The sequence below is a fragment of the Mus musculus genome, chromosome X, assembly GCF_000001635.26.
Source record: "Mus musculus strain C57BL/6J chromosome X, GRCm38.p6 C57BL/6J".
Taxonomy (NCBI): Eukaryota; Metazoa; Chordata; class Mammalia; order Rodentia; family Muridae; genus Mus; species Mus musculus.
Genome location: NC_000086.7, coordinates 36,760,729 through 36,775,342, shown reverse-complemented (window position 1 = coordinate 36,775,342; position 14,614 = coordinate 36,760,729). Strand labels below are relative to the sequence as shown.

General features: G+C 43.7%; 1 protein-coding gene across 3 annotated transcripts in view; it reads right to left on the bottom strand.

Annotated features, from left to right (window-relative positions):
• The window catches only part of Slc25a43 (solute carrier family 25, member 43), a 33,738-nt gene that overhangs the window by 1,965 nt on the left and 17,159 nt on the right, over positions 1–14,614 (bottom strand). Inside the window, exon 4 of one of the 3 annotated variants that reach the window (NR_075096.1) lies at positions 13,649–13,659. The exons of the other annotated variants lie outside the window; for them this stretch is intronic. The gene's annotated coding sequence lies outside the window, so the exon portion shown is untranslated. The remainder of the gene's footprint in view (positions 1–13,648; positions 13,660–14,614) is intronic. 3 annotated transcript variants of the gene reach the window in all.

Sequence of the window (14,614 nt, the reverse complement as noted above, 5' to 3'; positions counted from 1 at the left end):
CATCTTCCTCCACAGTCTTAGAATGAATGTTTTTGGAGATAGGGTCTTGCTTATGTAGCTCAGATTGGCTGGAACTTCACCATACTTCTGTTTCAGTCTCTTGAATGCTGAGATTACAGGTGTGAGCTACTAATTTAGAATGCATATTCATTTGCTATAGAACCATAGTGCCTCATTCACATATTTGTGGTGTATTTTGCTTAAAAGAAAGTAGGCATTTTAGGTAGACTCAATTTCATACTTATAGTCCAACCTAGCCTATGCCCAATGGGCCTGATACATAGTCCTATGCCTTTAACCTTTGTTTGAGACTTGTTCATTTTAATATTTTTAATGTGGAAGATTTGCCTTCATATATGTCTGTGTACCATGTATGTGAGAGCATCTGATCCGCTTAGAACTGAAGATATAGATGCTTGTGAGCCACCATGTGGTTGCTGAGAATTGAACCTGGGTCTTCTGGACCCAGGAAGAGCAGTCAGTGCTCTTAACCACTGAGCCATCTTTCCAGTCCCAGGTTTTAATCTTTTCTCATGCCCTTTTCTCGTATTCTGGGAAACCACCAAGTAGGGAATGATGTTCCCACACCACAAATGTCACAGGGTTGAGAACCGGGTGATTGGGGCATTCTTCTGGCTGCCAATTCCTGTCTGCTTCACAGTAAGCCAAAAGTGCTCATAGGAACCTCGGGCTGCTCCACAGTCCTTGTCCCGTGGTTGTCTATGGACATTCTGGCCACCCTTCTACATTTACTGGAGACTGACACCTGGTGGTTCAGTTTAGCCCAGACTCACTATTATCTTAGGAAACTTTAAAGAAGTTGGCGGGGGGGGGGGGGGGAGGAAAGGGGGAAAAAGATTAAATTGGAGAGAGGAGATATGCTGTGGGGATGGGCCAAGGGAAGTTGGAGGAAGTGACTGGGAAGTGGATATAACAAAGATACTTGTATATGTGTGTATATATATATATTTCAAATAAGAGAATGCAAAAAGGACAGTCTATGCCAATGTCAGTCTGGCCCTCATCGTCAGGATTCCTCACTCTTATCCTTGCAGCCACCTTTCCTTCATCCAGGTAGTTCATAACCACCCAGTACGACCCGAGGAAACTGTCATCATCAAAATGCTCAATTCCTGAAAGTAACTTTCTTGTCTCTTTAATCTCAGTACTTATGAGAATGAAGCAGCCCCCCCATACACAGGTGCATGTACCCACTCTCCACATACACATAATTTAAAATAAAAAAAATCTATAAAAAAAGAAAGAAAGAACAAACCAGGGCTGGAGAGATTGCTCAGTGGCTAAGAGTACTTGCTGCTCTTGCAGAGGACTAAATTCAATTCCCAGCACCTACAACTGGCAACAGATAGATACAACAGATAGCTCACAACTGCCTGTAACTCCAGCTCCAGGGAATCCAATACTCTCTTCTGATCTTGATAGGTACCCACACTTGTGTACATATCCACACACAGACATACACAGATGCATAGAATTAAATAGAGATTTAAACATAAATCTTTAAAAACTAGAAATAATAAGCTACTGCTGAATACAACAGCATGAGTGAATTCTAGAGTCACTACACTGAGGGAGCTATTCTCAGAAGATAAAACTCCAGGAATGGATAACACACAAAGTATTACCATTGTGGTGGTAGTCCTGGAGGCTCTGATTGCAAAGGGATGGTACATGAGAGTCTGGGGATTGGTGGAACGGTTCTATGTCCTGAGTGTGGTGGCAGTCACACAAATTTATATATCTGTTCACACTCCTAGAACTCTGCATCAAAACAAGCTACTCTGACTGTGTTGAGCTGGGAATAAGAGTGGGCAAAGTTCTGAAAGGCAAAGTTAGGATTGGAGGAAGAAATGGTTTTTCACATGGGTAAGTCTTGAATTTATTCATCTGTTAAGGAGGAATGGTGCCCGAGAGGAACTTGAAGTGTGACACCCAGGACACCACCAACAAGGAGGGATATCATGCAAAGAAGCCAAAGGTTGAGTCTGTTTATCACTCTGTTTTCCCCAGGAAAAAGCCAGCCAGGTTATCCACCTTGGGTGGGGGTAATGGGTGTGCATGCAGTGAGGAGTTTGGTAAAATTTGAAAGCTCTATTATGAAGGATATGCAAAGGATGCTCTAAAGACTCGCTCTGCAGACTGAGGAGCAGTACAGACTGAAGGCCGTGAACTTTCTGTGGCCCCCAGCTGCCCTTCCATGCATCCATCTTCAGTAACTTAGGAATCATTGAGTTTGTGGGCTTGAGAATAAGCTGAGGGACCAGTGGTATGGCTTTTCAGAATGGGAGCAATAAAAGCCACAAGGATGAGTGATTGTTAGCACTCTAACAAAGCCCCGGGTTCCATGTCCAGCACCGCACCAACTGGTATGCTGATACTAGCGCTGGGAAGGTGAAGGCAGCAGTATCAAAACTTCAAGGTCATTCTAGGCTATTATCAAGTTCCAGGACAGCCTGGAATGTGTGAGACCCTGTCTCAAAGAAAAGAACAAACAGGGGCTGGAGATAGAGTATAGTCAGTCAGATGCCTGCTGTGCAAGAATGTCTGGTTTCAATTCTCATCACCCAGGTAAAAAGATGGGCTTGATGATGAGTGCTCATTCTAGAGCTGGCGAAGCAGCGACTGCTCAGTGGCCAGACCTAGTGCAAGGTTTCACTGAGAGATCCTCTCTAAAAAACAATGGCGTCAACACCCAATGTTGACCTCTGACCTCCACACACATGTGCAGACTTGTGATGTGCATCGATACTGAAAAACTCACATCAGCAGGGAGAGAGAGGAAAGAAGGAACAAGGAGAGGAGGAGGGAGAGGGAAGGAGAACGAACATGGGAACAAGGAACATGAAGCCAATAGGATGCTGGTAGCCTAGATGTAAAGGAGCAAGCAAGTGACCAGAGGCATTAATAATCTTAGGGACTGTGATGAATAGGACTGTAAGATGCCTTTGTCCTTGAGATGTGGTCACATGCTGATTCTTTGGTATGTTTGTCTTTGGTGCTGGAAATTGAATCCAGGACCTTGTAGTATACTAAGCAAGTCCTCTTTTGTGTTTGAATAAATAGCCCAGTTCTTGATTTCACTCAGCTTTCCTGTCCCATCCATTCCCTCATCTACATCCTTACTATACCTCTCCACAGGGCTTGCTACTTTCATGTCATGCTTCAGGCTCTGGAGCTAGACAGCTTGTAATAACACACCTGTGACCTTCAGCAAATGCCTTCATCTGTCTGAGTCCCCCCTTCTGGAAAATGGAGTAATAAAAACATGTGCCTTATAGGATTGCTGTTCATATTAAATAATTTAGTACATGCCAAGTGCTTAGAACTGTACTTGATATAGAGCAAGCACTAAATAAGTAAACTGCCATCATTAAGGTCATTATTATAATTATCTAAACTTGGAGGAGAGACAAGTATGCTGAAGACTAAACCAACCTGCTAGACTGGAATGCTAGATTGCTGTGTTCTTAAACTCTATCTTACTAGCAAAGAGAAACAGGACATAGTAGGTGGCTAATCAAAACGGCCTGAACATAAGGCTTCTTCTACACAAAGCCAGGCAACTCTCTAGGCTAGTAAAATGTAGCCACTAGCTTTAGATCCTCAGCCCTCAGAAGGACCACACTGGATCCTGCAGTGTAACATCACCTAGAAGAAATCAGGAGAACTAAGCCTGGCTCTGTCACTATTGGTGTAACCTTGAGTAACTAACTCACTGACTTCTTCAGACCTTAGTTTTCCCACATGTCTACTATGGAGACTGAAATGAAATGACCGTGAAGACCCTTTCCAGCTTATGCAATCCTTGCAGCTGCTCCAACTCCATGTACCTTCCTACCTCTAGGACTTGAACTCTGCTGTCTCCTCTGTCTTGCCAAGTTCTCATAACACTCAGAAGAAATAGCAGATACCTGGACTAAGCTTATGAAACACTTTTTTTGGGTCACCATGTTCATGGCACTTGATAAGTATGTGATCTCTTGTCTATAATTATTTCCTCCTTGTGTTCTCTTCCTAGCCTCTATCCTACTGTGACTGCAAATACCACAGGGCCACTGACTACATCTGTCTTGACATGGGTCTTTCCCCAAAAGTGTACAGAAAAAGGAGGAACAAACTTACATGAAAGTGATGGACAAACACTTCAAAGCCAAACATTTGAATGTTTCTCTGCTAAACTTCCCAGGCCTTCCAGAAGAGGTAGCACTCACTAAATATTCTTTCTGATATAGTTAAACAATATTTACAAAATGACTATATATATATATATATATATATATATATATATATATATATATATATATATAAATCCAAGCTGACTTTGAACTCACTGTGTGGTTGAGGGTGTCCTTGAACTTCTGATTCTTCTGCTTCTACTTCCTGACTGCTGGGATTACAGACATTTACCACCTCATCCACTTTATTAGGTGCTAGGCGTGGAACCTAGAACTTCATGGATGTCAAACAAGGACTCCACCAAATGACTATATCGTGGAACCTAGAACTTCATGGATGTCAAACAAGGACTCCACCAAATGACTATATCGTGGAACCTAGAACTTCATGGATGTCAAACAAGGACTCCACCAAATGACTATATCCAGCCTACCTTATACTATTTTGGTCAAAAATTACTATTACTTCAAGGAATTTATTCTGCAGTTATATCTGCATATATATGGAACAATATATATTGCAAGGATCTTTGTTCCTGCAGTGGTAGTATAAGAGCAAAAGAGTGCAGAGAAGTCTGAATGTTCACCAGTAGGAAATAAGACACCAATGCTAGAGAATATTATGTCATAATTAAAATATGTGGCTGCTCCATCTGGTGGATAGGGTGTCACCTGTTAGACAAATGTTAGAGTGAAAAAGAAAGGTGTAGAAGAATATGCACGTATATCGCTAACCATGTAAAACCAGAAAGAACACACCTGCACATTTATGGAGACCTTTGCATAAGCCATCTATGGAAAGATATACATAAGATAGTGGTAACCTTAGTGCTGTCTCTGGGAGAGAACTGGGTGGGGAGGGCACAAAGGGTGAGGACACTTGGTTTTCAGTGTCTGTTTATGCCACCTTTTGGATTTCGTGTGCATATATTACCTCATGAAAAGAACATGTTTCATTGTAAGAGTTTTAAGATAAAAGACAAAGTATATATAGTCTCGGTTGGGGTGAGGAGGAACCCATGAGGCCAGCAGTCCACTACTAGTGGGTCAGGGAAGATCAGTGGGGAAGCCTGGAGGAGCACAGGCGAGTCTCCAGGAGAAAGCAACTGAGATGCAGGTGACCAGCTTGTGAGGAAGTGTAGGTAGACTACACTACAGAGTGCAGAGCCCCAGGGGTTTGAACCAGAGAAGACTCACACAGCAGCAGCCATGGCTAAATTTTCTAAGAGCAAACTCTGACGGTGAGGAAGAATCTTGACTGGGAGGGAGAATACACATGAAGAATACAAATTCAGAAGCAGAAGATGACAGTTTCCAGGAGGCTGAGGACATACAGGTATATGCAGGACTGGTGCTTCCTAGCCTCTCAGTAAATGTCTGTGCTGGGGATGGAACTCAGGGCCATGTTCATGTCAGACAAGTACTTTTCAACTGAACTGTATCTCTGATCCTTTTTGTTTTATTTTAAAAATTTGGCCTGGTGAGGTAGCCAAGCCAGTAAGGGCACATTCAGCCAAGGGTGACAGGTGACAGCCTAGAGCCTATGTGGTGGAAGGAGAGAACTGACGCCTCTGGGTTGTCCTTGGACCACCACATGAATTCTCATTCTCTGTCTCTCTCTGTCTCTGTCTCTCTGTCTCTCTCTCACACACGCACGCGCGCACACACACGCACACACACACACGCACACACACAAACACAAACCCACAGTATAAGAAAATGTTTTAAAAATTGAGACTGAGCCTCATTAAATTACCCAGGCTGAACTTACTCTGTTGTCAAGGCAGGCCTTGAATTCACCATCTTCCTGCCTCCTGCCTCAGCCACTCCAGGCTTGCACTGCTGGGTCTGCCTAATAAATGCTTATTGAACTAACCCAACAAAAGAACAATGACCTCATCTGCCATCACTATTTATCATTAGCTATCAAGATGGAGGGGCTACTAAGGTTTTGTTATCCTGGCTCATTTGTGTTTTGATAGTAAGTTCAGGAAACAGAAATGCACCTGGGTTGGCTTTATAGAGTTCTAATCAGGCCTCCTGTGCTATCTATGCATAGATTCTGAAGAGGTGCTCCAAGAACAATGAGAGCAGCCTTTGCAATGTGCCTATGTTCAATAACCTAATTCAGTCTTTTGCACAGGTACATGAAGGCGTGGTTCTCTGCTTCACGCTGTATAGATGTGGGAGATGAGGTGTAGAGAGGGCCTGTGGCCTCAGTCCACCAGCAAGATTTAAGGGCCCTGCCAGATTCAATGCCCATGTCATCACCCCTGTGAGCTCATCTGCACATGGGGACACAGCCATGAGCTTAAGTAACTGACAACTATACGGGGGAAAGTTGATGAAAATAGGTGCTTCATCTCCAACTGCTGCAAGGGTGCAGTGCAGTTAGTCAGTGGCAGTGTCCATAGCCTTCAGATAGCAGAGGCTTCCCAGATAGCTGCTGACCTTTCTCGATGACAGTAGATGTTTTCTGACACCTTTCTTCCCTCTTCCTTAGCGTCACTTGCTCTTTTTGGGGGACAGAGGTGGGAGGTCTTATCTTACCTGCTCTTGGTGTTTAGACAGAGCTTAGCACCAGGTGGCTATTTGGATTCCAAGGTTTTTATTGTGTCAAAGGAACAAGCCAGCTTAGGTCAGGAGAAAAGGGCAGTGAGCTGTGTTCAGTTCAGTTTCATAAGGACCTGGGAAGGTACCTCCCTATCCCTTCCATGCCTGCACTCTAGGGCCAGTCTTGTTTCCCTGAGTAACAACTGCTATCCTCCAAAGTGTTTAGAGCACTGTACACTTTCTAAGAGAACAAAGGTGGGGGCAGTTTTTCTTTCCCTTCACTTTAATAACAAAATTGCCCCCCCCCCCCAAGCCTCTATCTTGCCTAATGGATGTCCAGACATTCACGTGCTCTCACAAAGCATCCTTTACTGCTAAGGCCATGCCACTGACTTGGGCAGAAGTGAGTTCTCAAAGGGACCAGACATCAGGGAGACTGCAACAAAGGCCAGACTCAGTCTCCCTCACCTCTCTGAGAGCTCAGCACTTAACACTGTACGTGCGGACAGGTGAGTGGTCTCTTAGGAAACCATCCTTTTTCTCACTAAGTATAGATGCTGTGCCAACCAGGAGAGACTAAAGTAGGCAGAACCATTAAACTTGGCTAGCATCTTCTACTAGTGGCTGGGACAACAATTTCCTTACTTTCCTGGAGTCTTGGTGCTGTTCCTTCCCGGGCACTAAGGACTTTCTTTCCAGTCCTCTGATCAGCCAGATAAGTCTGTAGCTAACCAAAGGATCGTGGCTGAGGAATGGTTGCTTGGGCAACTTCTTCTTACAGTAGAGCTCATTAAAGCTGCCAATGGGGCTTCCAATGACAGGCTGCTTCCAAGCTCTGGGATACTATAGTTTTCGTGAGATTTTTTTTTCTCCTGCTTTAATTTGAGGTAAACAGCTTCTGGCCAAAACCAGGCTTACTAAAGTCCAAACATTTGTGTTTCCTTCCACTTTCTGTGTTGAAATCCTGACCCCATGTAATGTTTCAGGAGGTGGAGCCTTTGGAAGATAATAAGATCACGAGGCCAGAGCCCTCAGGAATGGGATTAGTGTCCAAACAGACATGTCAGGAGCTGCCCTGCTTCTACGACGGAAGGATACAACAAGAATGTGCCATCTAGAGGCAGGTGGATTTCCGAGTTTGAAGCCAGCCTGGTCTACAGAGTGAGTTCCAGGACAGCCAGTCTATACAGAGAAACTCTGTCTCAGAAAAAAAAAAAAAAAAAAAAAAAAAAAAAGAATATGCCATCTAGGAATAGAAAGTGAGCATTCCCCAGATATCAAATTTGCCTTGACCTTGAACGTCCCAGCCTCCAGAACTATGAGAAATGCGCTTGTATTGCTCAGAAGCCACCTAGCTTACTTGAATGGATGAAGGCTTCTGAGCCTTTGCACATTGTTATTTTTCTCAACGGTTCACACGCTGAAATATTGAGCTGCCAGTTCTCAAGGCCCAGCTTCCGCCATCTCAGCAGAGGCAAAGGAACAAAAGGCTAAGTTAACTAATTACCTAGCATCTAGGAAGGAGCCCTGTACTTCCTGGTGGATAAAGGAAAGCCCGGAGGAAGGAGGGAGCCGACTTTAACATATACTAGCTGTGTGACTTCTGTGCAAGTAGCTTCCCCTTTCTGTGCCTCATTTTCCCACCCATAAGAAATAAGAATCCTGGGCTGGTGAGATGGCTCAGCAGGTAAGAGCACCCGACTGTTCTTCCGAAGGTCCAGAGTTCAAATCCCAGCAACCACATGGTGGCTCACAACCATCTGTAATGAGATCTGACTCCCCCTTCTGGAGTGTCTGAAGACAGCTACAGTGTACTTACATATAATAAATAATAAATCTTAAAAAAAAAGAATCCTAATAGCACCTATTTTGGAGGTTGATAAAGAAGATTAGATGAGTTAAGAATCTGCCTTATCTATATTATCTGACCAACAAAGGGTGGTATGGTTACAATTCCTTAATCTAAGGCAGGCTTTTCCCGTCATTATCTTCTTGCACACATCTTCATGCGTCTAGCTCTGACAAAAGCTTCAGTAACGAACAGCAGTCATGTACACTCCTCCATTTCCTGAAAGCAGTCCCCGAAGGACTATGAACTGGACGGTGGTGTGATTTGTCAGGTGCCTCCAGACCCATGCCCAGTGATGAGAGGTTGGAATGCAGAGAGTACAAATGGAAACAGTGTGGAGGTTTTTCTTTCCCTTTCCTCTTTTCTTGTTTGCCTCAAACACGGCCCCACTAAATTGCCCAGACTAGCTTTGAACTTGCTCTGTAGCCCAGGCAGGTCTGAAAAGTTTGATCCTTCTGTCTCAGCCTCCTGGATGTTGGAATTATAAGCTTTTGACATTGTGCCTAGTTCTAGCTTGTCCTTTTAGCACATTTGCCAATCTTGCCAGTTGACAGCTGTTGGCCATGGGTGGCACAGGACAGGATTGTTATGGTAGGAGACAGTGTATTCTTAGAACAGTACACAAAAGTAGTACTAGGAAACAAGAAGAATTTTCTTTAGGTCAGCGTGCTGGGAAGAGGGCAGACTTGGGTGTTCTTACCTTCAGCTTGTATAGACACAAGAGCACAGACTCAGGGTTCACTCAGTGGCATGATTCAACTCTGTACTCAAAGGGAGGGCTCCTAAACTTGTTTTCAAAATTATTCATTTTAAAACAAGTATCAAGTGCCTGTTATGTGAGACTACATGTTTTAGGGATACACAAAAATATAACATATACTTCCCATGGGCCAAGAGCTTGCAATTTAGAGAAAAGAAACACATTTATAATATAAGGGATCTTGTGACATGCATAAAAGAGTTTTCTAGGGGCTGAGAGATGGCTCAGCAGTTAAGAGCACCGACGGCTCTTCCAGAGGTCCTGAGTTCAATTCCCAGCAACCAGATGGTGGCTCACAGCCATTTGTAATGCCCTCTTCTGATGTGTCTGAGGAGAGCAACGGTGTACTCACATACATAAAATAAATAAATAAATCTTTTTTTTTAAAGAGGGTTGGAGAGATGGCTCAGCAGTTAAGAGCACTGACTGCTCTTCCGAAGGTCCTGAGTTCAAATCCCATCAATCACATGGTGGCTCACAACCACCCATAATGAGATCTGACGCCCTCTTCTGGTCTGTCTAAAGACAGCAACAGTGTACTTATCTATAATAATAAATAAATCTTTTAAAAAAAGAAAAGAGCTTTCTAGGTTGAGTATCCTTTATCTAAAATGATTGGGATAAGAAGTACCTCAAATTTTGAATATTTCTTAATTTTGGAATACTTACATATAAAGAGAGATCTTTGAATGGGAGCAAAGTTTAAAGCATGGAATTCACTTATGTTTCATATATATTTTATTTTACAAAGCATGAAGGTAACTTTATGCTGTTTTATTAAATTTTTATTTTTATTATCATATATTCATATGCATGTGTATATGGTGTGTGTGTGTCTGTGTGATGGTACATGTGTGCTGGGTCTTATGTGTGGAGGTTAGAGGACATCTCAGATGTGGTCCTCAGTTCTGTCTTATTAGATACATAGCATCTCTGTTTACTGCTGTGCAGGTGAGGCCATCTGGGCCACGAGTTTCTGTGGATTCCTTTAATTCTGTCCCCTATCTCAAAAGAGGAGTGCTAGAATTTTAGAGTACACTACTGTCATGCCTAGCTTTATACAGGTTTGAGGAATTCAAACTGAAGCCCTTGTGCGTATGTAATAACCATCTCCCCCACCCCATCGACAGTCTTTCCAGCGTGTCTGTATTTGTTTGCAGTCCTTTACTTGAGATCAGTTGTGGAATCTTCCATCATGTGGATGCTCCAAGTTTCTGACTTTAGAGTATTTTGGTTTTCAGAGTTCCAGAGTAGGGATGCTCAAAACTAAGCAAACGAAGACACTGGCATTGAGGAGACTATTTCTGCTTGGGAAAATAAGATAGCTGCTACCAGGAGGTAGTTTTGGCAGGGAAGGGACAGCAGAGCAATGATGTTGAGATAAAAAAGGGTAAAAGAGGAAAAAATGCTATGGAAGAAAATTGTCAAAGTGAGAGGACCCACGGTGAGGCTAACAGCACCCTTTAAAAGGAGTTACTCACCCACAACTTTTGGGAATACAACGACTGTGCCCATAGACATGGGAGTAGAAGAGGGAGTCAGTGAAAAACAGCATCCACCTTTTCAGAGAAGGTACCCTATAGTTAATTTAGTTTCTTCTTCCCCAGGACTCCCTCTCCAGTGGGCTAGAGTGCCTGCATTGTGGTTCTCAAAGGCTTAAATAGCTGCCTTTATGCATTATCTGAAAATGTGTGCCTTATGGGTGGGAAAAGCCAGCAAACAAAAGCAACAGATACTACTACCAACGTAAGTTCAGTTGAACCTTTACAGAGACAGAAGTGATGCTTAGGCAGAGAGAGGTAGCTGCAGGAACAAAGGCCTGTTGACCAGAATATAAAATACGTTTGGTCTTCAGGGCTTGGGGGAGGGGAACTTCTTCACTATTGCAACTGGATGCTTCAATTGAACAGAGGCCAAAAGAAGGCATGTTGTGCTTTGCCCAGACAGTACTTTTTATTTGCAGCCTTAAAAAAAAAAAAAAAGAAAGAAAGATTTCACATCACAATCTGGATGTAAATTTAGGGGCTCCCTTGAAAACTGGGCTTGCATTTCTAAATGGCAACCATCCTTCTGAGAGGAGACTCTTGCAGTTTAGCTGCAGCCTCCACCAGCTCACTTCACTCTTTTCTGCTACGCATATTTAAATGCTAATCACATTCTGTGAGCAGAGAGTTTAGTTCTCCAGAATGCTTTCAAAAGGCACGATGGCTTAGAATGCATTTAAAGGCTTATTGTTTGGGGCTGAGTGCCCGTTATCTGGGTCTCCCTAGCTCTCCTGTCCATGCTGTTTCTGAATTCTTACAGACATTTGATTCTGCAACTCCCTATACAAAGGGCTTCTATACAGCACGCACAGTGAAGTCGGTGAGGGAAACATGCCAAGCTAATGGGCCGGCCTTTATTCTCTAAAGGTGATAGAGGAGCCACAGTGACAGGGCAAAAGAACATTTGTTCTGCAAGAAACCCATGGACTGAAGTGAGCTCTGATCCGGGAGGCAAACCTGCATGCATGGCCTTTGTCCCAGTTCCGTTGCTCAAAGATGGGCTTGTAATCTACAGTGCCTCAGTTTTCTCATCTCAATAGGCAAGATGGCTCAACAGGTAAAAGTGCTTGCTGCCAAGACTTGACGATCTGAGTTTAAGCTCCAGAACCTGCCCTGCGTGGCGGACAGAGATCTCTGACTCCCGTAAGTTGTCTGACTTCTTTCTGTATGTGCACTGTGACACACACACACACACACACACACACACACACACACACACACACAGGCACTCACACGCAGATATAGTAACAACAGTGCTTACTTTGTGAATTGTTGTAAGGATTGGATGACATAATGAACATCCACTTGGCCCGGTGCCTACTATATCTTCCCACTCAGTACTAATAGTCACGTTTAGAATCACTCATAGAGAACAGTATGTGCTGCACTATGAGCTGATAAGGACTTTGACTGGGAGTCAGGGCAATAAAAAAAAAAAAAAGGACCCATGTAGGAGACTTATGAATGCAGAAGCAAATGAACTTTGGGTTGGTTGGATGAAGGGACGGCAGAGGCAAGCCTAACTTCTGGATGCTTAGCTTGGCTATCTAGGACACTGATGGCCCAGAAAGGGAAAAGTCTAGAAAGACAGTTTTAGGGGAACATGGGTAACTTTGATAGACAGTGGGTTGGAAGTGATCGTGAAGATGTGCTACTCAGCGGTCCAAATCAGCAGGCTGTGAGAACCATGAGCTCAGGACTGAGGAGGGAGGCGGGGGTGAAGACATAGGATGGAGCATTAGAAGCCCCGAGTGGGTTAATGAAGTGACTGTGTATCTGCAAAGCTTGCTCAAGGTGGTATCCATTGCGGTCCGAGTGGAGGCTATTTGAGCAGGCTGGGGCCTCTGTTTATTCACTGACCATGTGTGTTCTGCTCACTGAGCTGTGCCACTTGGATACCACCTTTGTCCTTCATTTTATGCACTTTCAGTTCAAATGCTGACTTGGCCTAATCCTGCTTACCCTGTGAGTTGTGGTGGGGGCAAAGTCCACTGGGGTATAAATCAACAGGACGGCACATGGGTTTGTATTTGGTGAAATGGAGATAACTAATAGGAGCAACAGAGTGGAGGGAGGGTTCGTGGACCTCCTTCCTGATTCTTTCATAAGGCCTACCAGACTCCAGGTCCCATGTTCGAAGCTGTTCCCCAGACTCCCAGCAAAGTGTTCCCAGCCTGCCTCTCCTTCTCTTTCACATACACCTGCCTATGGAACTATTATAGTTCCCCCCCCCCCCATAATTCTTTGGTTCTTAATAGGGCTTATAGATTAATCACATAAAATATTTGTTGTCAACATTTCTTCCATCTTATACTTTCTTGTATTAAATCCTTTCCTTTTCTTCACCCTCCCCACCCCTTTGAGACAGTAGCTCACTGTGTAGGTCTGACTGGCTTTGAACTTGCTATGTAGACAAGGTTACCTTCAAACTCACAAAAATCCACCTGCCTCTGCCTCCCTAAAGGTTATGCCACTATGCCCAGCCTATTGTTTCTTTAATACACTTAGTGCTGCCAGCATCTTCTGGCCCAGGGTCTTAGCCAGGTGGAGATGCAGATAGAAGGGCCAGGCTGTATCCAGAGGAGCTGGAGTTAAAATGTACAGACACGTGGAAAAGGAGATTTCAGGCAGGGTGGCATTAGGGTCCGTGAAAGCACACAAGGTAGAGGCATTTCATTCCACATACAACTGACCCTTCTCCCCGAGAAACATTCTCTCAAAACATGCGCATGCATAAATTATTTACCTCTCCATCCTCTAGCAGGGCCAAGCAAGCAAAAGAAAAGCAGGATAAAATGCATGTAAGCCTGGTGAAGGAAGGGCTCAGGTGGCTAAACAAGACTTCTGATTATTGTCATTAATGTTCAGAAGAGTTCCAACCTGCCGTGGTATTAGACAGACAGATTGTATGTCCGAATGTCTGGATAAAAGCCCATGAAGACAGGCACTCAGACAAAGGCGTCAGCCACTGTGGGTGCTGGGAAAAACTCCCTGTTCAGTTGGCTATCCACCAGACACCTGCTGTTGATTTGCTTCATGGTGGGCAGTGCCATGGAGAAAACCAATGGAATGCAAATGTTACCATTAACTGTGTTCAGGTCACAGCAGCTTGGTGCCCTTGTGACAAATGAAGTGCGGAAACCTGCCTGATCCAGTGGAAGTGTGTGGTTCTTATGGCTTTCTCTTCTTGATGAATATTGCATTATGTGCTTTACAGGAAAAAAAAAAACTTTAGGCGTTTCCTGTTGCTTCTGCCCCCTTATCTTCCTAACTGAAAGCGATTCTGAGCTGGGCCTGTGAGGTTAGTAACTCACTAAGTTGCTGGTTCATAGCTTTCCATGGCCAGAGACTATGTGTTTACTGCAGTGACACCTAGTGGACAGAGAAGGTAATGCCATGTTTGCATTTGAAGGCCTGTGGTTCTGTCCTGGGTGTTAATTTTAAAAATATGTATTATGGACAAATTGTTATATTTACTAACCCATGAAGAATAAAATTTTGGCTGCGTCATATTAGTTGGCTTACTATATCTTCAGATGACATTTATGATGTTAGTCATAATTAGATGCTAATCCTATTTTACAGTACATTTATTTTGTGTTTTTAAAAACAACCACTATGACTTTGCATTTATTTGAAAGCTGTTTTCTCTGTTTTTGTTTTCTTGAGGCTAATCTCAAACTGGCTATGTAGATGATGGTGACCTTGAAGT